We start from the raw sequence: 26,246 nt of genomic DNA, 5'->3' as shown, positions 1-26,246 counted from the left end.
CCATATTTCTTGACTAGATGGAGCTAATCCCCATTTAAAAGCAAGCTACGGAAATTTATTTACTCTTTCTCCATCTTGAAAAGCATAAAGCTATAATTCTAGGTAAGTGTGACTATTCTGTATTCTATTCTGTAGAGTTAAACTTTCTATTACATGATCTGTTCCAAGGTCTAGACACCAGGGACAGAGGAAGTTGGAGGGGACAGAAAGTGTTAGCACATCCTTTTAGTCACAGTTTCCAGAGCTTTATTCTCTCGTTGGCTTTATCAGTAATAAAGAAATCACCATCTCATCATATCAGAGGATGTACTTGTCTTCTATGTTAATTGGATCAGAACTCAGAAAGGCAACAAAAAGGATATTATATATTGATGTCCCCGTTAAGCCCCCCAAATGAAGATCCTATGAGTATTTTGCTATGAAAATAAATGCATTACTGAGACATTGTCTGAGGAAACATATATACTCCTAAAGTTTCAGGCCTCAGATTAAAAAAGAGACTGGAGTGGGTTTTGTGCATTTAGAAGAGCACACTAGGAAACCCACGTATTTGCTTACATAAATTTGGATGGGACATTAAGACCTAGCTTAGAATCAAGCACCACTGAGCTCCCAAGGTGCATGTCTGTGGATGCTATATGCACTGAGCCATTCTGGCCACATAATGCAATGAGTATAAGTATGTATGAGTATGGTCATTGCAGACAAGGCACATGTAAACAACCAAATCAACTGCTAAAGACCATGAAACGGACACGTACTACAGCTGCTATCTACTCCCTTAGTTAATCACCTACTGAACTTTGAATACAAAGAACACTTTCTTCTTAGGTATTGAACAAGACAAAACTGCTACACTTTATGGGTTATTTAAACACTATAGGTTTCACTTTACTGTAAAAATATCCCGCAAACTCACACTCCAAGGGGTTTGATAAGTATAGTCCAGAACTACCTTGTTTGACTGTAGCAGTTTTTGCTTTGTCCAAAGGAGGTAGTTCCATGTCCAGAGAGTTCTTCAGGTATTAGGCTTATACCAGAATAAGGATTGTTTTTAAAGAAATCCATAAATATCTACCAAGAATCCATTCCCACAGGTAATACATTAGACCAAGCATTATGGGGGATTCAAAAAAACTGAAGCCATAGCCCTTATGCCGTGGGGGCCCCTGAAATCTGTATCTGAAATAACCTGGAAAAATAGTCCAAGTTCCTCATTTTAAAGACAAGAAACTCAAATGACAAGAATCCAGAGAACTTAAATGACAAGCCCCAGATCCCACAGCCAGCAGGGGTAGATCTGAACTGAAAGTCCCATGTCCTAAATACCCTCATACAATTCATATCTGTTGCTTCTGTTTGTAGATGTGAAAAGTGTAGCAAGAAAGACATCAGGACTGGGGCTTCCCTGGTGGCGCAGTGGTTGAGAGTCCGCCTGCCGATGCAGGGGACACAGGTTCGTGCCCCAGTCCGGGAAGATCCCACATGCCGCGGAGCGGCTGGGCCCGTGAGCCATGGCCGCTGAGCCTGCGCGTCCGGAGCCTGTGCTCCGCAACAGGAGAGGCCACAGCAGTGAGAGGCCCGTGTAGCACAAAAGAAAAAAAAAAAAAGACGTCAGGACTCTGAGCACCATGTTTTACACTCTTTCCAGATTTTCTGCAAAACCTACAAACAAAACAAAATGTTGTTACTGGATCTCTTGTGGATCTTAGTGAAGAGATTGAATTCTGTATCTAAATTGAAAAAGGGTGAAAGAGAGATGAGAAGACACATAGAAAACACAGGCAAAGAAAACTGTAAGAGTAAGTCCACGGGAGTTTTCAATACTCTTCTAATAGGAATCACTAAAATCTTGGGGAGACCACTGAACTTCCTCAGGACTCAATATCATTGGCATGGTTAAAGAAATCTGCCCTGTGTAACAAAGAGTAGCTCTAGCTCAGGGGTACCCAACCCCCAGGCCACGGACTGGTACCGGTCCACGGCCCGTTAGGAACGGGGCCACACAGCAGGAGGTGAGCACCGGGGGAGCGAGAGAAGCTTCATCTGACGCTCCCCATGGCTCACATTACCTCCTGAACAATCCCCCCGCCCCCTTCCCATCAGCAGAAACATTGTCTTCCACGAAATCAGTCCCTGGTGCCAAAAATGTTGGGGGCCGCTGCTCTAGCTGACATCAGAGGTATGAAATATTCCATCTGCTAAAGAAAACACTGCTTGATAATTTAAAAAAATAAAGTCTACTTGATACATAAAGCCTCTACCTTATTCCTTGGGGTCCAAAACCATGAGTTTTTCTTGTACAGGTAATGATGCCATCTATGATTTTGTCTACTGATGTACTTAAATTCTAAATGTTAAGTTTAGGTCTGCTCATATAGCATGCTACATTTCAATCACTTTAACTTATTCTTTTTAGCTTTGTCCTGGGAAATGTCTTTCTAGATAGACTGAGAGTAAAAACGATGAGATTAATTGTAGGACACACTAAGCAAACTGATAAAGTCAACTAACTTATCTGAACAGTGGTTTCTTCGTCTATAATATGAGAGTTAGAAATTATCTTTTTGGAAAAAGCATTTATCCTTTGAGCTCATGGGGTTGGGGCGAAAGCATAGTCTTTCAGTTTGGCTCATGTTGTCTAATTTTATCTACATTATTCTTCTTCGGTGATACCCCTACCACCACATTTCTTTTCTTCCAAAATCCACCAACCTTGTACTCAGAATAGATTTCCGGCTTATTGGCTCTCTCTCCTTTATCTTCTTTATGTGTGGCATCTCTGGCAGCCAAATAATCTTCCAAAGGTATTCTGTGACACAATTCCTCAATGTACATTCTATTTCTCTTTATCACCCATTGAGGTATCTATCTATATATCCATCTAGCTATCCATTGTGCTTTTGTTGCAGACGCAGCTACCTAAAATATAATGCAACAATTGACTGACTTACTATCTCTTGGAAGCTAAAGAAACCTTCTGTCTGATTCTTCTCTTCTGGCTCCAACAGAAATCCCTGCGGAGCCATGGACAGAAGGGAGAGACCCTCCTTCTGTTCCCCTCTGTAATTTTCTGCCCAAAATCATGCCCAGTTTTAGCAACTAAATCGTGGACTTAAAAGCAGCAGCTTTATATCTGCTGCCTCCAGCATGTCTGAATATGTTTGAGAGATGTGTGTTCAGAAGTGAAAAAAAAATTGGAGTTAGGAGGCTTTTCTCAGATTTCTGAAGTTTTCTAGAAAGAGAGGGGGTTGGAGGAGAGTACAGAGCACAAAGAAATCTAGGCAGTATTGTTCAATAGAAAATGTATTTAAGTGTTCACTTCTTGATCTGAAAAGAGCAGTCATTAATCTGCAGCTTTGGTGGGGAGGGACCTAGCTCCATAAAATGATTTCCTTATCTATCAATTAAAGTATATTATACATTTTTTAAATAAAGTTTAAAATATATTTATATTTTATTTTTGGCCACGTTGGGTCTTTGTTGCGGCACGCGGGCTTTCTCTAGTTGCAGTGAGCGGGGGGCTACTCTTCGTTGCGGTGCGCAGGCTTCTCATTGCGGTGGCTTCTCTTGTTGCGGAGCATGGGCTCTAGGAGCACAGGCTTCAGTAGCTGTGGATCATGGGTTCAGTAGTTGTGGCTCACAGGCTCTGGAGCGCAGGCTCAGTAGTTGTGGCACACAGGCTTAGTTGCTCCATGGCATGTGGGACCTCCCTAGACCAGGACTCCAACCTGTGTCCCCTGCATTGGCAGGTGGATTCTTAACCACTGCGTTACCAGGGAATTCCGTCATATATGTTTTGAGAACTAATTGCGAAGGGCAGTTTCACTTTATTTCCTGTTCTTCCTCGTGCTGCAGATAGAAATGATTTTCAAGTCAGGCTTAATTAAGCACTTGGAATTTTTAAATCTGCAAGAGCCTGTTTAGTGATACTGGTTTATTTAGAGTTTCCTCTCCTGTGCTCCATTCTTGGTGCAGGAAGCAGAAAGAGATACAACTTACCTTTGTAGAGGTTTTCAAAGTTGAGCAACATCTACCCTTATATATAGTGTATATCTGCCAATCATGTAGGGACTTTGGAAGAAAAGTGTGTGGGGAGTAGAGAGAGAATGGAACCAAAACTTTTTTTTTTTTTTTTTTTTTTTTTTTAGTTTTAACCAGCAAGAGTGACAGGATAATGCAGCCTTTTCCAAATGACTGAGAGCTAAGTAGGAGACTATAGCTTGTCTCATGTTTTGACCATCTAAGTATTCTGCCCTTCAGTATCCCTAGGAAATGACCACCCATAAGCTCTTAACTGGTGGATTGGGAGAAGTAGAAACACAATGACTAAATTCTTCCAAAACAGGAGTTGTGGATGGGAAAGGATTACTATTGATATGATAAAAGGTCACTGATGTATAATCTTTGACAGGTAGAGCCTACAGAAGACAAAATGTCACATAACGGGAACAGTATTGATGGAGAGCAAATTCTTAGCAAATATCATGAAAACACTATATTACAGGAAGACTGCAGAACCACAGAGGACTTTGGCCATTCTTTCAATATCCATCTGATTGAGAAAGTACGTAGTGATGAGAAGTTGCTATAAATTCAGAACCATTTTAAATGGATTTGAATTTTACTCACCATAACATGTAGTAGTTACATTGGGAAATATATGCAATACATATATGAGTTGAGGCTGCTCTTTATTCTACTTACAGATGTTTCTTAGTGTGTATATGTTTTTGAGACTCTGCAAAGTTTCTCTGGCTCTCCAGGTATCCAGAACCACTAGACCACCAGAGCAGCTCAGAATTGGGCCCAGCCTTAGGGGTAGAGATTCAAAGGTCTTAACTGTAGCTAGCTGTACATGAGGCAGCCTGTGTTATGAAGCAGCCTACAGCTCAGGAAAGAAACAGATGGTCTGTGGAAAAGTCCAGTCCTGGTCTGGGAAGGTCTAGAGAGACTGAGCCATTAGAATATCTCAGAAAAGCGAAAGCCAGTGAGGAAACCAACAGCTTGCTGCAACAATAGCCACAAGTCAAGTAAGCACAGAGCCTGACAGCTCAGGAAAATGACCCACTTCTTGCCTACTCAGACAAAAAGGCTTCACTTAGGCCTAGGGATAGCGTCTCTAACAAGGCCATCCATTAACGGCGTCACCACGTCGCCGGAGTCCCTCACAGCAATTCTTCATTCTCTCCCTTCTCACCTCCCACCCTGAAGCCAGACATTAATGCAGCAGGGACTGAGGAAAATGAAGCTGTTGGGCTCAGTAAATATTACTGAGCTCCACAAGGAAACACAGCCCCATTATTTAGGGTCCTGTGTCTAAGGCACACGTTGATCACATCCATTTAGCAGAGAGGGGAAGGGAGAAAGTGGGCTGCTGTGCAGCAGCCCTCAGTCATCTATCCCCTTGATCAGGCAAAGCCATGAGAGAGCAAAAGAGTGAGCTCGGCCACAGATCCCAAGCGTTTGAACCCAGAGTGCATATGACATGAGAAACCACATAATCACATGGGCGGGGCTCTGGGCAAGTGTTCAGGGGTCTTGTAGTTTATTCTCTGTTCTCCCATTGACTCGATTGGTATCTTGCATACAGTCACATTTGTAGCAATGATCTCTCATGTCTATAATGGAGATAATACTCTTTATCTCATGATATAGGACTGCATGTGATATTCATAAAATAAAAGACCAATCTAACATTTGGAAACAGGATACTCAATTTGCGGAAATGATTTAACTCTTTCAGATCATCTGTGTCTGTCTTTATAAAAACAAGCAAAAAAACAATAAATAAATAATCTTTTAATACCTGGTTACTAACCTAATGTCTCAGAATATTATTTCACTTAAAAATAAGAAAAGTTAATATATTGAGTGTACTTTAAATATCTCTTTAATATTTGGAAGTGACAGGGAAAAAAAAGAAAATTTGGTATCACCCATAACTAGGATCATTTCAGATTAGATATGCCTATTGAAATGAAAATCCAGAACTAGAAATATGCAATTAAAATGTCACACCCATATACTTGAGACTTAAAAGTATTTCACTGGGCTTCCCTGGTGGCGCAGTGGTTGGGAGTCCGCCTGCCGATGCAGGGGACACGGGTTCATGCCCCGGTCCGGGAAGATCCCACATGCCGCGGAGCGGCTGGGCCCGTGAGCCATGGCCACTGGGCCTGCGCGTCTGGAGCCTGTGCTCCGCAACGGGAGAGGCTACAGCAGTGAGAGGCCCGCGTACCGCAAAAAAAAAAAAAAAAAAAAAAGTATTTCACCAAGACTGAAGGATAAGACCATCAAATTACAGGTAGGTCATAGCTGAAAAATGACCCTCTGACAACCAAACATTGTTAATGACAACAGACACTGAACTCAAGAGAAAGATTAACTCAACCTCAACAAACAAAAGGAAATAAAATAAAACCAATGATAGAGACTTCAACAAACAGAAGCAGACAAGGGAAAATGACAGAAGATTGTGTCCATAATATTTTTTAATATTCTTTTATCTTAGAGAGAGGTAAATTGTCTGCTGATTTCCAAGACTATATCTTTCCCCAAAATGTTCTCTTGAGAAAGATGTCCACCCTGAAGGGTTTGAAAGGTATTTTCAATAATGGCATGAGATTTACGCATTTCATTGGATGAGTCACTGGAGATATGACTGGGGCTCATTTCTCATATATATATTCACAGTAAAAAGTATTCCTGCCAAACTATGAAATGAAGCCTTTATAAAGTAAATGAAAAAAACTGGAATAAAATTATAAACTTATAATTTTAGAAATTATAAAGACAGATAGCAAGTAAAATATTTCCTTGACCCAAAGCCATCATGATAGAACTTGCAATTTTATCCTAATTGGTATTTCTCTCCTCCCCAGTGAAAAGCTTTCCTAAAGAAAAATGGCTGATTGCAGCCATGTGGACACAGTGAGAATCTACCCACATATCCATCACCCACAGCAGCTCTTCTGGACAAGAATAGGTAGATTCTCCAGTTCAGGTCTCTTTTTTGTAACTGACAATGCCCAAGGCCTACGAATATTAATTCTACCCTCATTTACTGTAGAGACCATGGCAATCTGTCAAGAAGGAAGAATGTGTTCTAAAATGAAGGCACCAATAATTGTGACCCAATAATGGAATAGAAAAGGCCCACTTGTTATGGTAATTACCAGCGGCATTGTAAATAATGTGTTCAGTTTGTTTATCATGGAACGTTTTCAGAAAATGTTCCTTTCCAAATAAACATGCCTAGCCCTAGGACCAATTGTATATAAGTAACTTTTTTCCCCTATAATTCACTATCCCTCTGTAAGTATGCTCATTTTACCTGCTCCTTCCTCCATTACCTAGTTCTCAGCCTTCATCTTTCTAAGCCCTTAAAATAATTTTTCCCAACAGTTATTTATAACAGCAATCACCTCTATAAACAACTCCTCAAACGATCCAATTTATGTAAAGACCATCTACATTCTGCTAACTTTCTACAATAGGAAGGACAGCACATCAATGCTTAACGTAGTGCCTGACACATAAGAGATACTCCATAACTGTTTGTGGACTGCCGCATAAATACCTCTCACTAAAAACATGAACAGTATTTGATTTATAAGTCTGAATGGCTATCACGTTTTACCACGTGTTTGATTTGATAAAACCTAATAGCCATTCAAACTTAGCAGGTCTTTTTTTTTTTTTTTTTTTTTTGCTTTAAGTGATTCTTCTATAATGCCTTTTATACATGAAACACAGTAGGAAGTAAATAACTAGCTGTGGGCTAAAAAGAATATTTAGATGAATGGCTAGTTAGATGGACAGCCGATATCACTGTAGGGAGAAAGCGGACATCCCAGCAGCAGCTATCTCCCAGTGTTTCCATTAGGATATACAAGGTGGGAAGCAGTAGGCTACAAGTTAACCATACATGTATTTGTCAGTCTATCAAATAAATAAACAATTTTTCTAAATCAGAGAATCCAGAATTTTCGAATATTTTGACATCTGGCTCTCCATGGTCCTAAGTTCTAAAGTTACACATATCCTGAGTTTGTTTTTGTTTTTATCTTCATTTATTCATGAACTCTGGAATTAATGTGTGCCCATGAACACTGAGAAATGAAACAACTAGACAGCGCTTCTCAGTCTCATGCAAATACCTGGCTTTATTTTTAATGAGGGTAAATAGCAGCTGAAGTGTCAAGTTGTCTCTGACTTGAATCAAGCAGACCACAGAAGCCATGCCTCCTGTAGAAGACATTTGGGAGAAATAAAGATTTTGAGAAAAGTGCCATATGTCATCAAAGTTTAGAAAATATATGAAAAGATTTGCATCATTTTGCTTATTTCAAATAAAAAACATTGAAGAAGTAGACCCTAAAATGATTGGCTAACCTGGCATCAAATAATTGAATGCATGTCTAGAAACAGACATAAGTTGGTATGTAAGGATAGCGTAAGTAATATCCAATGGATTTTTCTTTTCTTTCTTTTTGATTTGTAATTCAATGTCTATTATGTCTGAGGCAGAAACAAATAAAACTAGAAAAATATGTCATTTTGACTCTCCTTGAATTTGAGGCGCACTGAATTATTCCACACAGGTAAAAACTACGCCAACAGATATCAAGCAACATCTCAGTGATTCAGGGCATCTTCATGATCTGAACATGGCCCAGAGTAAGTGCTTGTGAAGTGTACAGAGAGGTTAATCAAAAATGTTACAGTCACTAACCCTGCAAGCAAATAGCAAATAATCTGTACGTGCAGACTGGCACGAACATACACAGAGCACAACAGATTTAACAACTGGGTGCACAGAGCAATCTTTTACATGGTGTGTGATATTTGGGTTGTTATATCTTATATCATTGTGAAAAGCAAGTGTGAACTGACGGAAGTGTTGAAACAGCCAAAGGAATTTAAGGGATGGCATCACTTGAAGGTGGGTAAAAGGATATTAAATGACAGGGCTGGGGATATACCTGTGGAGGAGTGAGATTAGGGGGCAAATCAGGTATGAAACTTCCAATAATAATCATGAACAGTTCATAAATAATTTTCACTTTACTAAATGTGGCATGGTTAATAATACGTATGTTCTCTCGTTGGCTCTGCTAACTCTGCTTGGTCTGCCTGTCTGGTAGGATGTTCTACGCGGTTCCACAAAGATATTGAACTACTGCTACGTGCCACATCCTGAGGACTTGAGGACCAAAAAGAGACAATCTTTGCCTCAAAGAGTCAAGAGTTAATTGGGAGGATGCAGACACGTAAATGGTTCCATCCGATATACTTAAATCATACAAAAACAGGTAAGATATAGGAGTCTACAGAAAAGGGGTAAGTAATGATGTGGAGCCTGGGGTTAGAAGGGAAGCTCATAATCAGGGAAGCTTCTCTTAATAGGTGAAAGCCAACTGAACAACCAGACATGAAGAAGTTACAGACAAAAGAAACTACAGGGACAACATTGTGAAACAACCTGGAGTCCAAGAGGAAACAAGTGAGCCACATTTGTGGAGAGATGAGTGTGGGAGTGAGGGGTGGGGGAGCTTTGGGAGAGGAAACTGAGCAGGGAGGCATGTATGATATGCCTGTAATCATCCAAGATGAAGACAAAACAACGGATTTTAAGCAGGTGAATGAGAAAGTCAAATGTAGATCTCAGAAAGAGTTCTCTAGCAGCAATTAGGGGAAATGAATTTTGATGTAAGTGTGAGGTATGGAGGACATTAGGGATCCTATTATAATGATCATGCTGATTGCTGATAAGGACTTAAACTTAGGTGCGGCTTCCCTGGTGGCTCAGTGGTTGAGAGTCTGCCTGCCGATGCAGGGGACACGGGTTCGTGCCCCAGTCCGGAAAGATCCCACATGATGTGGAGCGGCTGAGCCCGTGAGCCATGGCCGCTAAGCCTGCACGTCCGGAGCCTGTGCTCCGCAAAGGGAGAGGCCACAACAGTGAGAGGCCCGCGTACCGCAAAAAACAAAACAAAACAAAACAAAGACATTCATCTTATAAACTTAGGCGCAATGGTGTTAATGGTACCTAAAGAGGGATACCCATATGATGCTAAAGTAGAAGGAACAGAAATCTATACTACCATGACAATGGAAAGCAAAGACTATGTCACTTTTCTGCTTCTGAATGATTTCCTTATGGATAAGGAGAAGAAAGGCACAAGCTGAGTTACAGTATCCAGGATGAAGATCAGGGAGAGAAGTTAAAGTAATCGACTTAAGGTGTTATTAAGACTTGAAGATAGTACTAGGTATGTAGAGCTAATTTGCAATCCTTCAGAATATACTAACTAGGTAGCAGAGGCCTGGAACAATCTAGCTCTTCAGAAGGAGCCAACTTGGGTCATAAAATATACTGGGGAAAATTCCCAGAAAATAATCCCAAATAGAGTGCATTTAGTGTGTGCTCTTGCCTTCTAGGACTGCTCTCCCTCTTGGTGACAGTATTTATTTATTCTTGAGTTAATATTTTGAGTTTTTATTCTGTGCTCAGCACATGTCGAAGCTTCCATATTAGATTATTAGCTCCTCTGGAGTAAAATTTATTTATTTTTTTTTCAACAAATATTTACTGACAGACTATCATGTACCAGGATTTGTGCCAGACCCTGAAGAAATAATGGTTTGTGAATGCAGATACACTCCTTAACCTCACAGGGGAGGTTGATGGGAGAGGTGAAGTGAAGGGACTCTCCTTAGACAGAAGAGGGCACACCACACCCTCCCTCCTGGCTCCACTGTAACAGGAAATGGGAGGTTGAAGGGATAAGTGAAGGTGTGGTCAGATTAGAATATTTAAAGTCAGGAATCTTCAAGGCATGATCATTTGCTGAGAGAGTTGAGGAGGGCAGGGTTGGAATCTTTTATTCATGTGTATATTCTTGGCAACACTAGCATAACTCTTAGCACAGAACTAGCGCTCCTGAAATGGTGATTGTGTCGAAGGTTTTTTAATGGGGAATGAAAGAATGAAGAATTAAATGAATGATTCCGTTGCACTTGTACTTAAAGGGCCTGACTGGTTAAAAGTTAATCAGGGCTTCAGAAGTGTCTTTCAAAGCAGATATTACTAGGTCTGTAACCTAGGAGTCATCCCTGGGCTTAGTGAAAGAAATGTCCAGAAGACTTTACTGTCCAGACTTCATAGCTGCCGGGAAAAGAGATGAGTTGGAGAAGGGAACTATAAAACAAAACTTATAATACACACGATAACAGGATCATGGTTTTCTGTATGTCTCTTGCTCCGTTTTCTGAAAGCAGGCACGTTTTGAGTGAAAACAGGTTTTATATCCCAGCAATAAAGAGGTAGAACTGTAAAAATATATGTCATATCAGCAGGCATGTTTCTAAATAGAATGTTTTACCAGGTTTCCCAAGAGGCATCTCAGGCCCTTTAAATTATAGGGTGTATTAGCTTCCCTGCAGGGCAGCCTTTGAACTACAACTCATTGTCCATCTAAAGCAGGGATGGGAAATGAACCTTCTGGAAATAAACGGTGTGTTCTTCGCTCAGCATTTCTAGGTTTCTCCCTTAAAATGGATGCCATTACCAAATAAGAAAAGAGATGTATAATCAGTATGGGTCAAGTGAAGCTTAGTAATTTTAATTGCATTCATTTAGGGGAAAAAAAAATTCTCACATTTTAACCTAAACCTTCACATTTCTCTCTGCCAAGTTTGACTTAGGGCAAAGCAATCAAAACCTGCCAGCACTCATTTAAATGGACAGAGCGATGTAATAAGTAATTCAGAAGAGCAGATAATTCAAAGATCACCTCGATTTGGGTTTATAATAACATTTTCAGCTGATTTACTTTCTTAATTATATTTTTCTTAGGTTAATATTAAAACTAATTTGCAATCTTTCAGAATATACTAACTGGGTAGCAGAGGCCTGGAAAAATCCAACCCTTCAGAAGGAGCCAACTTGGGTCGTACCATACACTGGGGATAATTTCCAGAGAATAACCCAAAATAGACTGTGTTTAGTGTGGGCTCTAGCCTTCTAGGACTGCTCTCCTTCTTGGTGACAGTACTAAGGAAATCTCACGGGGCTTTCTCTTAGGTTGGGCCTGTGAAGAAAATCCTGATTCACAAAAATAGTCATGCACTGTTATTCAAAATAGTAAAAAGTTGGAGACAACTTAATATCCAACAGTAAAGGACTAGTTAAACAAATTATAATATATCAACAAGATGGGTTCTTGTACAATTAAAATAGCATTTATGGAGAATTTTAATGACTTGAGAAACAGCTTATGATAGACCATAAAAGGGAAGAAACATTATAAAATTGACTGCAAAGTATCATCACCACTATGTGGTTAAGAGCACAACTGCTGGAATCTGGCTGTGAACATCTGATTCCTGATTGTAGCAGTTATTAAATCTTTGACCTAGAGTAGATTACTTCACCTTTCTGAGCCTCAGTTTCTTTATTTGTGAAATGCAGATAATAGCAGTACCTATCTCATAGTGTTTTTATGAGGATGAAGAGAGGTTTAATGTATTTATAAAATGCCTGAAACATAGTAAGCACAATTAAGACTACTCTTTTTATTTGTTTTAAAACAACATAACTCTGCTCACGCTGTTTGTTCTACTTAGAAATACTTCCCTTTTAAAAATTTAACCTATTTGCTCTCCCCTTCCATCTAAGGTCCAGCCCACATGTCACTACACAGAGTGTGGAGCTTCTTCGCATAACCACCCCCCTTTGGTCAGAATTAATCACCTCTTCCCTTTCAACGCCAGAGCATTTTGTAATAAACTCTACGCTCGCATCGATGCTATAGGGTGGTAATCAATGTGTATCTCTTTCCCCATCAGAACATGGGCCCCGCAAAATTTGGGGCATGTCTCATTCCTCCCTGTATCCCAGAGGCTAGCCAAGTCCGCCTGCCGATGCAGGGGACGCGGGTTCGTGCCCCGGTCCGGGAAGATCCCACGTGCCGCGGAGCGGCTGGGCCCGTGAGCCGTGGCCGCTGAGCCTGCGCGTCCGGAGCCGGTGCTCCGCAACGGGAGAGACCACAACAGTGAGAGGCCCGTGTACCGGAAAAAAAAAAAAAAAAAAAAAGTGAATTTAGGAGTCAAAAGCCTGGTTCTACTGCTGACACTCAAATCATATGATCTTGAACAAGTAACTTAAACTCTCTGAATGTAAAATAGGGATGATAATACACGTCTTGCCCTTCAAAGGGTTATTTTAAGTATCAATTAGAGAATGCATGTGAGAGCATTTTGGAAAGGTAGCATACAAATATATCATTGCTAGTTCTTTTGCTGGTAAAGCTTTGCTCATTCAGAAGTTCAGAGTTAATAGCAGACATTTTACATATTTACAGTAGCCTATAATTCTTTGACAAGATTAAGGACAACCTTTCGGTATTTCTCTTTGCCCCGTTTTACAGAGAAGTTGTTGGAAAGATGGACAGATTTAAAACTGTCAGAGTTCTATGGAACACACTTAAAGTGAGGAATGTGATTCACATTAATATTTAAATATACACTCTTCTTTGTCCTATTTATAAAGCATCAATTAGCAATTACATTAATGTGCCCACATAATTCCTACTTGGTTGAGAGCATCCTTCTCCCATTATATGCACAAACTGAGGCACAGCTGGGTCTAAGTGTGTTACTGCAGATGACCAAGGATGATCTGGCACGGGAACTGAGAATTCCTTTCTAACCCAGAGCTGCTGAATAGAACTTTCTGTGATAAAAGAAATGCGTGATAATCTGCACTATTCAGTATGGTAGCCACTAGCCATATGTGGCTTTTGAGCCCTTGAAATGCGGTTTGTATGACTGAGGTGCTTAATTTTTAATTTAATTTAATTTTAATTAATTTAAATTTAAATAGCTATATTTGGCTAGTGGTACTTACTAAATTAAACAGCACAGTTTTAACCAGTCGCTGTATTTAGCATGAGGATTTGCTCATTAGCCAAATGAACACTTAGAAAGAAGGATGGTATATTATTTGACAATGTGAAAGAAAACCCCCTCACAGACTGTCCGCATGGCCAGAGTCTTTTCCTTGTTGGAAGAACATTATGATCAGAGGTTAGTTTAGGGGGCATAGAAGCAGAATAAGAAGGCTGATTAGATGATTCAAACATTTAAGGGCATCCAGTTACAGAACAAAGTGGTCTTATTGCTGTAATACGTGGTCCATCAGCCAAGATGTTCCTTGAATATTGCTTTGGCAGGTATTGCTGCCCTTGCTCTGGTGACTCTCCTTTTCCTGGCCAACCCCCTTTCTTTTTTTTTTTTTTTTTTTTTTTTTTTTTTTTTTTGCGATACGCGGGCCTCTCACTGCTGTGGCCTCTCTCGTTGCGGAGCACAGGCTCCGGACGCGCAGGCTCAGCGGCCATGGCTCATGGGCCCAGCCGCTCCGCGGCATGTGGGATCTTCCCGGACCCGGGCACGAACCCGTGTCCCCGGCATCGGCAGGCGGACTCCCAACCACTGCGCCACCAGGGAAGCCCCAACTCCCTTTCTGATTGACAAGCCCTTCCTTCTCTTTTTCTCCAAAATCACACATCATGTGTACTGGCAGAGAGAAAAGTTTGTCCCATTTCTTTGGCTTTGCTTCCCCATAACTCTCAGTCCAACACACAGATCTCCCCTTTCATCAGCCAGAGAAATACTGGGAAGGCACGGAAGGGAAAGAATGTTTACTTTAACCCTTCTGATAAGGAAAGAACTCAACCGGTCTGGGAACAGCCATTCCTTCTTTTCCTTCAGACATACCATCAAGAGCATCTTAAAGTCAGACTGTAAATCATGTAAAATATCTTTATCTTTTCAAGGCAGTTTTTTGCCTATATTATAATCAAGGACAAGAGAGGTCACAGAATTCTGGCAATACAAGTCCTTGCAGCCGCGTGTGGGAGTGAAACTTATAGCTATTGAAACTGCTCTCACAGAACTAAGCCAGGTTCTGGGAGGGGCTCATTCTCAGCCAAGATGAGGTCCTTGGCTTCCCAATTTGGTGTATAAGAGACTCTGATATTCATTAAAATGACAAGCTGACAGAGTGAGGCATAGGCAACCTTTACCCACTCATCAGCTGTCCAGTCCTGAAAGCTCTAGACTATTTTGATCCTCTAGGCTTTCTGTATATATAGCTTTTCAGACACAAGCCTCAAATCTACCCAGCAAGATTCCTAGTTATTCCAGAGCTGACCTTTGAAGTTGTGATTCTGTGTTTATCAAAGTATAAACAAGTTTCCCAATTAGAAAGAAAAATGTCTCAAGGTAATTGAGTACTGATAAATGACAGCCCAAGATCTTAATTTCATGGATTTTCATAACTTTGAGTTTACTTAGTTTACTTACCAATGCCCTCTTTACATAGATGGGAAATTTGGGCCCAGAGAGGTGAAATGACTTGGCAAAGAACATACAAATAGTGTCTAAGCAAAAATGTTGATGGTTACAACTTAAAATAATGATGATGGTGATGATGATAAATTGTTTTTGTTTTTGTTTTTACTTTCATAGATATGGTAACTAGATTACTAGAATAAGTAAACTGAATGGTTCAGAGATCAAATTATGGTACTGAAGTACATCAGTGTAAGTGCACTTTAAAACATAAGATCTATTCAAGCCAGCAAGGGTTATAGCTAGTCCTTTCTAGAATTAGCAGGTGCTAGTCTAAAGCTACTGGCAACTATTTATCATAAATCATGATGTGATTTCGAAGACTTAAATAACCTTGGAAATTCTAAAGTCAACTAAACAACCTCAAACGGGTTTCCATAATCTCCACATCCTCTGGTTGGATCTATGTTACCCCTTCTTACAATAAGGGGTAACATACTGTCTTGGCTATCAGCAGTTCTCAAAGTTGCCTGGGCTCTGGAATCAAAGGAAAGTTTTACATTTGGTCTTTTAAAATTATAGATTCCTTGGTCCCAACCCAGAGCTCCTTGACTGCAGTCTGGAATCTACATTTTTAATAAATTCCCCAAGTAGTGCTGATGCATCATTTGAGAATCACTGTTCAGAACATTCAATACCATTTACACTGACTTAGAGCTATTTCTATACCTGTCTTTTCACCCACTAAATCTGAAAGTAGTGGACAAGGATTCATTTTATACCCCACATTTATTTATTTATTTATGGTCTGGCCCCAACAGTATTCCTTGTATAGTGATCTATACAATGGTTTAGAACCAAATGCATCTCACTTCGAATTCCAGCCCTTCCACTACTAATTACACGACCCTGAGCACATTATAAAACTTCTGTGAGGCCCAGTTGCTTGTATAATTATATACACATCAAAGTAAAATATGAATAAGTAAATCATAGCAATACGAGTTTTTGATAAATGGTAACTAGTGGTTGTAGTGAAGAATAGTGGTATTAGCAGTAACAGCAGTAGTAGTGACAGTATTGGTAGTATTTGATCAACAAATACCTTTTGATTTAACTAAGGAAGAAACTAAAACAATCTATATATCAGTAATCTAGAAGAAATAAGACCCTCTGCAATAACTAAGACCTATATGAGGAGTAAACAGTGCCGAGTCATTTAACTTTCATCTCAGATAGAGTGGTCAGCCACGTAGAAAAGGGGAAGCAATAGATGTAGCCTATCAATCAGTAACGCTTTTGATTCACTTCCAATTGGCGTTCTCATCAATAAGGTGGCAAAAGGTGATCTAGATCCGTGCAGCTAAAACCCTTTTGCTACATCACTCTAAATCCCCCTGTACATTCTCATTTCTCTCTCCGCATCCCTCTCCAAGAAAAGCAAAGCTTCTGAAAAAAAATTGCCATTGTGCCAGATCATTAAAGATGTATTGATATGGGGATTGGGTACAGATGGCAGTAAAGGGAGTAGGTCAGGCAAAAAGTCCTCCTTAGAAATACTGGCTCAGCAACCTTGATGGTCTCTGGACTTCTCTTTGTCCTCTCTAGAGGATATGATAGAACACCTGAGTATTAATACCCTAAGATCCAGTCTAGGAACCTGGACAGGGTCAGTCCCCATGTAGCACCAAACATGACAGCTGGTGGCAGTTAGCCCTCCTGGACCACGCTCACCTCCTTCCCGCTTTTCCACTCTGAGATCTTATTGACTCTCTCCCCTGCTTCCTTGCATTTTTTCATAATACTTTCCATTTCCCCTTCTCCATGTTTTTCTCCCATTTTCTATGCCTTTTAACCTTAACGTATCCACAATTCTCACAAGCACTTCTCAGGTACACCAGAGCACACAGGGCCTTGCAGCTGTCTATACTCCTCACAAGAAGCAGTGTGGGTCTCCAGACTCACACACACACACACACACACACACACAAACACACACACACACACACACACACACACACACACACACACACACACAGAGCGGAGGATTCCTCTCAGGAACCTGAGGTCACGGCAAGGATGAAGTAAGTCATAATAATACCACAATAAGAGAATAATAAGGTTATTATATAAATGATCTTTAAAAAAAAAAACAACACCCAACATGTATCTTTGCAAGCATGTGTATGTGCCTGTCTTTTGATCTGTACGTGCCTGTCTTTTAATCTGTACACACACAACTAAGTCACAGAATATGTACATTTCATTCATTCTACTGCTCCCCAACACAATTTTATCTAAAATGTGACTTCCCAGCTGATTTTGCAGTGATAGTCAATTATTAAGGACTTAGTAACAGAAACTAAGAAAGAAAAGCATATTCTAGTGAGGACCCCATAGCTAAAAACTTTGTGGGTATTTTTTTTCTAACAGTCTCAGGTGTACTCCTTAACTTCCTGATTTGCTTAACCCGTGGAGGCCTGGCCATGCGGACAACATATTACTCCATGACTTTCTAACTTGTCCTTCATCATTGCAGCTTTTAACACTTTGCAGTGCTCTGCTGGAGTCACATGAAACAAAGTGTGCCCTTCTGCTGATGAAACTTTGCTGTCTGTGGCGATATTTTAGCCTGCTGCCTGGATAATTACACGTGTAGCTCACATTAGAGATAGAGAGCGGCTTGAGGCAGATGCGTCCAGCCTGGCCACACAGGGCCCTGCACTGATGTGATGGCCCCCTGCCATCATCGGTCACTACTGAAGTGGCAGCTGCATAACCTCGCCCAGTTCTGCTCTCTCAATAATCATCTGGTGCTGCCCGTGTTTTCTCTCCTTCAAGTGAGGGCAAGCACCTTTTGCCCATGGGGGCTGGGCACAGATTGAGACAGGATGTCATGTGCCTTAGAAAAGCCAAGGTTGGTTCAGAGGACTCTCAGGGCAAAGAAGGGTGAGAAAGAAAGGAAAACTAGCATTTATAAATACTCAGAAAGGAACAGGCCTTGAGCTAAGCACTTTCACACATTTCATATAACATAATTCTCAAAATAACCCAGTAAAGAAATGAGGCTCAGAGAAGTTAAGATAATTGCCCAAGGTCACCTAGCTAGTTTGAAGCAGATCTGGGACTAGAGATCAGGTTTCCTAGTTCCCTATCCAATGTTCTTTCTACCAAAATGTGCATAATAGCATTTGTTCCATTTATTCACACATTCAATCAACAGAGATTCATTTTTGTATGGTATGATATTTAAGAGCCAGGTTCTAGAATTAGACTGAGTTCAAATCCTAGCTCTAACATCTACTAATTATACAACCTGGATAATTTTCTTACCCTCTATATACGTCAGTTCCTTATGTGTAAAATGGGATTAATAATAGTATCCACCTCATAGAATTGTCATGAAGGCCAGTAAATTATCCACGTAAAACCCTTAGCACAATGCCTGACACATGGCAAAGATTTCACGAAACTCCTGATAGAGCTCATAGGCTCACGGGGAAGACAGGTACCTAAACAGATAAATTACAGTACAATATGTCAAATACTGAAATAAAGTTTAAAAGAAAATGCTGTGGAATCTCAGAGTAGAATTCCTGCCTAGCACCTCCCATCCTGTAAAGTGTGAAACGAGCCTACCCTAATAAAAGGAAAACAAAACTCACAATGGCGTCTACGGAAATTGTCTGTTCCACAAAATAGTTATGGGTCTAACTGGTAAGGACAGATAAGGTAGTTCCAGGGGCCATTTTGTACTCAGAACTCTCCGACTTGTTTCTGGAAGCCCTCTGGGGTTGCTGTAGCAAAAGCTTAGCTTGACCATTAGTGCCACTGTTTTTAGAGCTGTCAACATTTATATAAAGCTGAACTCATCTTATTCAAACATGCCATATATAAGACCTAAGAATGAATCATTTCCCCTTAAAAAGAATCTCACAATTCCCAGAAAATGGAAAGCAATATAAATTTCTAGTTTTTTTGTTTAATCTACTAAATGATGATATTCAAGCCATATAAATCAGATAAAAATATCATTGACCCTTAAATAGAGTGACCCTCAAGTATTTTGCTCCAATTTTCCAATTTTCTCTCCAGTATTGTGCCACACCAGCTGAACTGAATGATTTGCAATTTCCCTAAACAATTCTTCAAGCTTCCTGGCCTCCAGACTTTGCTCATTCCAGCCCCTCCATCTGGATTGATCTTAACCATATCCTAATCTCTAGCTCTCAAAGTCTATTTACCAAGCCCCCAAGAGTCACCCAGATGCCTACTCCTTCCTGAAGCCGCTTTAAAAGATCAAATGTTTCTTCAGATGTAATAGGGGCCCAGTCTCATCTTCATTGTCTTTTTCCAAAGCCCCCTGGTACTGTACTAGTTCTAGAGAGCTTGTTAAACTGAGACCCACAGCACGTGGCATACATTTTTAAAATGTAGGGGCAGGGACAGAGTCAAATGGAAAAAAAAAAAAATCTGTTAAATACCTCAGTCAATCAATTTAGTATCCATTATAGGACAAGCACCATAGAGAGTTCTGCTGTTGGCTAAGTATTTCTGCCTTCAAAGAAGTTATGCTTAAAGAAATGAGACATATACCAAGAGAACAGTTAATTTCAAATGTAAATATAAGATAATAATAGCCTCTAACATTTTGCTGAGTGTTTACTATGTTTCAAGAACTGGTCTAAGTGATGAAGTGATACCTTTATCTATCTATCTGTCTGTCTTGTTATCATTTATCTACCTGCCTATCTATCTCCTCATTTTATCCTCTCCATAACTCTAGGAGGTTGGCACTGTTATTATCTCCATTTTATTTAGGAGAAAATAGAAACATGGAGCCAGCACTCAATTGGTAAATGATAAAACGCTGACTCCAAAATTCATGTCCTTGATGTACTGTCTTTGGTCTATGACAAATAGTTAAATTTTGGAATTCTGGATATAGGTCCAGAAACGCATGGCATTTTGAGGAGAAAAAAGTCAGTATATTCAAATAATTAAATGCTGTAAGAGTAGTGATCCATTTGACAGACAGAATTAAAGCTTTGAATGATTTCTAAAAGAAACGTTGACTCCCAACCGGTATTCTATCAGCCTGGCACTCTTTCCATGAGAGGCAGGAGGAATAGAGAAAGAGGAGAGCAAAAGGAGTGAAAGGCCGAGTTTAAGGCTCAACATTTTATGTCCTAAGCTAGTTGTAGGCAAGTTCCTTTGCTGAGACAAAACAGTGTTGTATAGAATTGGTGCTGGGGGAGGATTAGAGAATAATGCAACCAGTAATTTGTAAGCTGAATCCATGGATTATGGCCCATTTTTCTTTAAACAGCGATATTCATTTAATGCCACCGGAATAAATGTGTTTTACAGAAAAGTCATATGCAAATTAGACTAAATTTACTATGTTTCTTTTCCTCTATAAAAAACTGAACAGATTAAAGATTGAGATTTCCCTACAATTGGGGCATACACATTCCCAGTTGCAAGTAGTATAACAGTTTGTCAGCCGTGTTGGATTGATTAGTTTCACTATGTCAGGCATCACCCCAGATTCCCCATTCAGTAGAGCCCAGTATGGAGATGGATATGTGATTTTCTTTCTATTCTATATCTTAAATCAGAACCATCACTATTCATATTACACATGGAAATCCAACCATGCCAGCTGGCAAAGAACTGGGAAGGACTTGCATGCATCTAGCCAATTCACGAAACACAAACGTTATAGAACAAAGTTTGTTTTTAATCAATTTTTTCCCATTTAAATAAATATTAAAAAGAAGAATATTAGCTGGAGAGTGTGTACATGAGAAAGAAAAGGGATGTGTGTTAAATTCGTCACCTCCCTGTGGATCGGCACCCCTCTAAAGGTCAACTCACTAGCCTCAGGTTTAATTCCCTTTCTTGCTGCTACTGTTCAGAGGTAAATGCTCGTTTTTATTAAAAATCAAAAGCACAGGAGCTTGTAATCCTCTAGACTCAGTTTTTTTTTTTTTTTAATAAAAATGGAAAGTTTAGCTCAAAGCAATAGCAGCTAAAATTAGAGTGAAATCAGCAGCTGCTCCCCAGGGAAAATGAAAAACCAAATAAAGGTTTGGTATTTTTGACTACAATTTACGTTGTTTGTTTTTTTTTTTCTCCTTTACATTTGGAAGACTTTCCAAACATTTGCATGTGTCAACAAAACAATATTTTGTGTTTGTAACTCCCAACCTGTATACCTCCCAAATAATGTCAGACACAAGCCCTTCAGGTAAAATGTGCAAGAAAACTTCTATTGTGTTTTCAATGTCATAGCCCTTGGAAACAATGGCAGCAATTAATAACATTAGCAAGGCATTAATCTGTACCTCCAGCTAAACTTTCCTGCATTTCTCTCTTCGTACAGTTATGTCAATACACACGACAGTTGGCACAAACCAGAAGTACTAGATTCTCTGAGGATGCTGTAGCATCCAGCTGGTTGTGTTGCTCAGAAATCATGGTCAGGATGGGTCATGAATCAAATACTGAGACAAAGCTTAAACGTCATTTATCCTCACTCTCACCTGCGTCTCTCTACCCTGTTCTCTGCTTCATTTTTTCCACTGTTCTCTTGACACTGGATGTGAACTAAACGTACTGTGGTAATCATTTCACAGTAAATACATATATCAAATCATTATGTTGTACACCTAAAACTAATACAATGTTATATGTCAATTATATCTCAATAAAAAATGATTTTTCTCTCCCTCTCACCATTTACCATTCCAAACCAACCCTTATTATAGTGACAGCACTAGCACACGCCTGGCATATCATAAGCACGCAATGAATAGAATCCCACACCTAGGTAAACTTACTCTCAACATTTTTTCCTTCATCTGTCTTCAGAGTTTTCTCTTTCCGCCTTCAGGATCATGGTGAGGGCATCCAGGATGTGCATTTTTCTTCCAACCTTCTTTCATGCAAGAGCTTCCTGGCCCAAACCTGCCCCTTGCCTCTCTCAGTGACTTCTTTGTGAGGATGTCTTGCCACAGCAGACATTTAAAAAGGAAACCTCTCTACTTATAGGAGCAGGTTTAATCACTGTGACTACAGAAAGAATAGCCATGGTCATCATTAGCGGTTCAACTTCATTAGGTGCTTTTGATGGACCATGGGAGGGGCTTTTCAGGCTCTTTCTCACTGAATCCTTACAACAACTCTATGAGGCAGGTGCTATTATTGACGTTTTACTGCTGAGGAAATGAGCTGAAAGATTAATTAGCTACGGTCACACAGCTAGTAAGTGATAAATGGAACCTGGGTTCAAATGTAAGTAACTTTGTCCTTCACTCTTTCATATCAGTGTTAATGTTGCAGAGCTCCTCTCCTCTCTCACACACACACACACACACACACACACACACACACACACACACACACACAGAGTCATTCTTAGGGCCTGGAGAGAAAAGAGTAAATGGCTTCTCCTTCTCCTCCAAAACCAACCGATTGGGTCCAGTCTGGAGCTGGTGGTGAGAGAGGGTTTGGACTCTGAATTTGGTCTGTTATTTTCAACCGGTTTCCCTGATCTGAAGCCTAGGTCAATTTTAATAGTTGTTTTCTAAAATTCATTCAGTCTATATAGGATTAGTGATGTTCAATTAACATGTGAAATAATGACACTAGAAAATAATTTGAGAAAGACACATGATGAATGCAAAACCATTGCAAGGGAAGACAATATTTATAGGACAATAAAAGACACCTATAGTTACATTATTCACTGAAGCAAAGCTATGTTGTAAGGGTCATCAACCCATATGTTTTATAACATAAACTGACCAACCAAAAGGGTCAGGAGAATATTTCCCTTGGGCAGGACAGTTTGGGATAATTAGACACATTTGAGGGATTTTACACCTTTCTCAGTCGCATCCTACACTAGCCATTTTGAAAACTGATAAACTATTGGTCACTTCTGGTATAGTAATTTTATGATCCAATATAAAAATAAATTTTATTGTATTATTGAAGTGGCCATAACCATTCTATTGAGTTGTTATATGGAAATATGCCTGCCTCCTTTATATGAATTCAACCAGGGATACCCAGACATTTTTCTCTAGGCTCTGTAAGTAGACTTACGCTTTCTTAAAAAAATAAAATACTAGTAGTAGGTGGATTCTTGGTAAACAAGTCACATGCAAACACCACCCCTATCTTAACATTATTTTATTTTATATTTGAAGGCAAACTGTTTACTCAGAAGATTTAAGCCTTATATATTTGGGCACGAAAAATTTTTGAAACTGACTGTCATTTCTTTTGACAGATGGTAACTTTAAAAGACTTATTTTAGGTCAACAAACCTTCTTAATCTCCAAACTCAGGGGAATTTGCCAACTACTTATTGGATGATATTCTCCCTATCCAAAGCTTTCAATCTTTCAATCTTTATTTCTGCCAGTCTTCTTTTTCCCCTCCTTTTCTCTCTCTATCCGTCCCACCCTCCTTCGTCTGCCCTTCTCTTGCCCCATTCTCTGCAAACTGAATCAGGCCAGCTAAGCGTACAGCACTCGTATTTTTCAAACCACGAATAGAACCAACTTCCCTGGCTGTGTGTGAACAATAGGTACTCATCTAGATTTGAATAGTTAGATGAATTGGGTATTCATCTAACACTGAGACTGTGCCAAGGAAAACAGGCTGCTTGGTCATCGTATGGGTTTTAATCTGTATACTTTGGTCACAGGGTCGGTTTACCACAAAGAACAGGGTCTTATTGTAAAGATATGCTGTCTAGTGAACCAGGAAAGACTGAAAACTCTAAAACTCAGTAAGAGTAGAAATTAGAACAGAACAAGGTTGCAGGAAGAGCAGGAACTGGTTAATATGTGTCTACCACAAATGTGACTTAGCTCCCCTCCACAAATCTCCGTCTCTGGACTGTGAGTTCTCTCTCCTTACTTTGGAGCACTTTTTTCTCAACTTCACAGCTTCTGGTTAATCACAGGTTCTGTTTTCTCACAACTTGAGCTACTTATGACAATAAACTTATGGATTCTCTGCATGATTAAGCTTCAATTTCCTTTGCTAACTAAGCCATTTTGTAGTAACACTCCCAACACAAATTCCTGAGCAAATCTCTTTAGCCCAGTTTATTATTTCACATGGGCTATACCTTAGGCTAGTTAATAGATTCGTATCCCAGTCGGCAGACACTCACTTCAGTCAGTGAACTGTGGTATGGTCGAAATGAGAATAGTTTGGACAGGTGGGCAAAACCTGATAACTTAGTTTCTCAGCAGAGGCTGTAGGTGAAGGGTGGAACAATTTCCTTCACATGGGGTTGTGTTCATTGTAGGCAGCACGGTGGAAATGTTTAGCTGAAATATTATAAACCAACTATGGAGAGAAAGCAAGATTTTTCTGCCACCCTTTTCCTCAGATCACCTGATCTGCATATTTCTGTACCTATGTAGATTTTCTTTCTTCTTGATAACTTTCCTTATTTCTACCATCTACAGTAAAGAACAGAGCTGTTCATCTCAGATTCTTAGGCCCCTGGAAAAGTAAAATCTTTTTCTACCTAAGGTCTCTTCCACCATCTCTTTAGGTTGAGACTAACTCTTCCAACAGGTATGTAGACTCATTTGCAGACTCTTATCATGGCCCTCAGAAATTCTTAGAACATACTGTCCTACTTTCTGAATACAGAGACCACTCAACTGCTTCCTTTAAAACATTCTCTTAGCTTTGACTTCACCACTTATTGCTTATGAAGATGTAAAAACTGAAGATCCAAAACAATCTTCAACCCCTCTTCCCAGGGTCAAACTGCAATTATTCAAAGAATCATTACACGGCCTTTGGGCTGAGACATTGTTCTTTTCACCCAGAACACTAACACAGTTCAACCAGTAATGATTTATCTGCACTGACGTCACCTGATTCTTGTAAAGGCCAGGAGAACTCCTGCAATGAACATTAGAGGAGGTGTTTCGGTATTGTTTATTTGATTAATTTTTTGTATGCTTGTCTAGTGGGGAATTGCTATTGGAAAGTAGACATAATTGATGATAGTTCTTTCTGAAGTTTTTTTTTTTTTAATGAATAAATGGGACAGTTTTCTTTCTACAGTAGTGTAAGAGTATTCCTCCTAGAGGCAATAACAAATTTGAAGGTGTCATGACATCTACTGTGGTTCTGAAATTCTTCAATTTTCTGTCTATCACTGGATATAAATCACAATGATATAATACTATTTCTCACCTCCTTACCTATCTCAAATCATCAAACATAAATTCATTTATTCACTCACTCAGCTAGTACTTGTTGAGTGGCTATTCCTGTGTCAGAAATTGTGGATACAGAAAGATACAGTTCCTGTTCCTGCCCTCACAGAACTTAATAGCACATTCTATCTATTTTTCTTCTTGTTTTCAAATATCAATAGCTACCCTATAGTTATTTTGCCTAAAGTATCACTAATCTCCAAATCCACCTTGAAAGGTAGTAGGAGCTCTATTCAATAGGTGAAAAAAGTGGGGTTTAGCTAACAAACCAATTAGCTTAAGCCCATAGAACTGGAAAGTTGCAGAATCAGGAGTCAAACCAGTCTGTCTGGCTTTAAAGCCACCCTTATTTCAGTTCATTGCACAGCCTTCAAGATTAGTGAGCATCTATGATTTGCATATGTGCTAAGAATTAGGGTTCTAAAGAGGCGTGACTAATTGGCTACTATCTTATCTTTCACAGTCTATTGAAAAAAATAACCTATATAAAAGTATGTTCTCCCTTTTATTGTTATTTACCTAAGCGTCATTTGCGTGATCGAGACAAAAGTGTTGCTTTAAGTCAAATCTCATCTTTGAACCACTGCTATGAATCACTGCTCAGGGTTACTACTCTCAGGA

The 26,246-nt window shown here is 39.7% G+C and overlaps 1 protein-coding gene across 4 annotated transcripts in view; it reads right to left on the bottom strand.

The window, feature by feature from the left end:
* The window catches only part of LSAMP (limbic system associated membrane protein), a 652,751-nt gene that overhangs the window by 517,415 nt on the left and 109,090 nt on the right, over positions 1–26,246 (bottom strand). The gene's annotated exons all lie outside the window — the stretch shown is intronic.

The sequence above is a fragment of the Pseudorca crassidens genome, chromosome 5 (genome assembly GCF_039906515.1).
Source record: "Pseudorca crassidens isolate mPseCra1 chromosome 5, mPseCra1.hap1, whole genome shotgun sequence".
In the NCBI taxonomy this organism is placed as follows: domain Eukaryota; kingdom Metazoa; phylum Chordata; class Mammalia; order Artiodactyla; family Delphinidae; genus Pseudorca; species Pseudorca crassidens.
The sequence above is the reverse complement of the archived record's forward strand: the minus strand, read 5'-3'. Positions and strand labels throughout refer to the sequence as shown.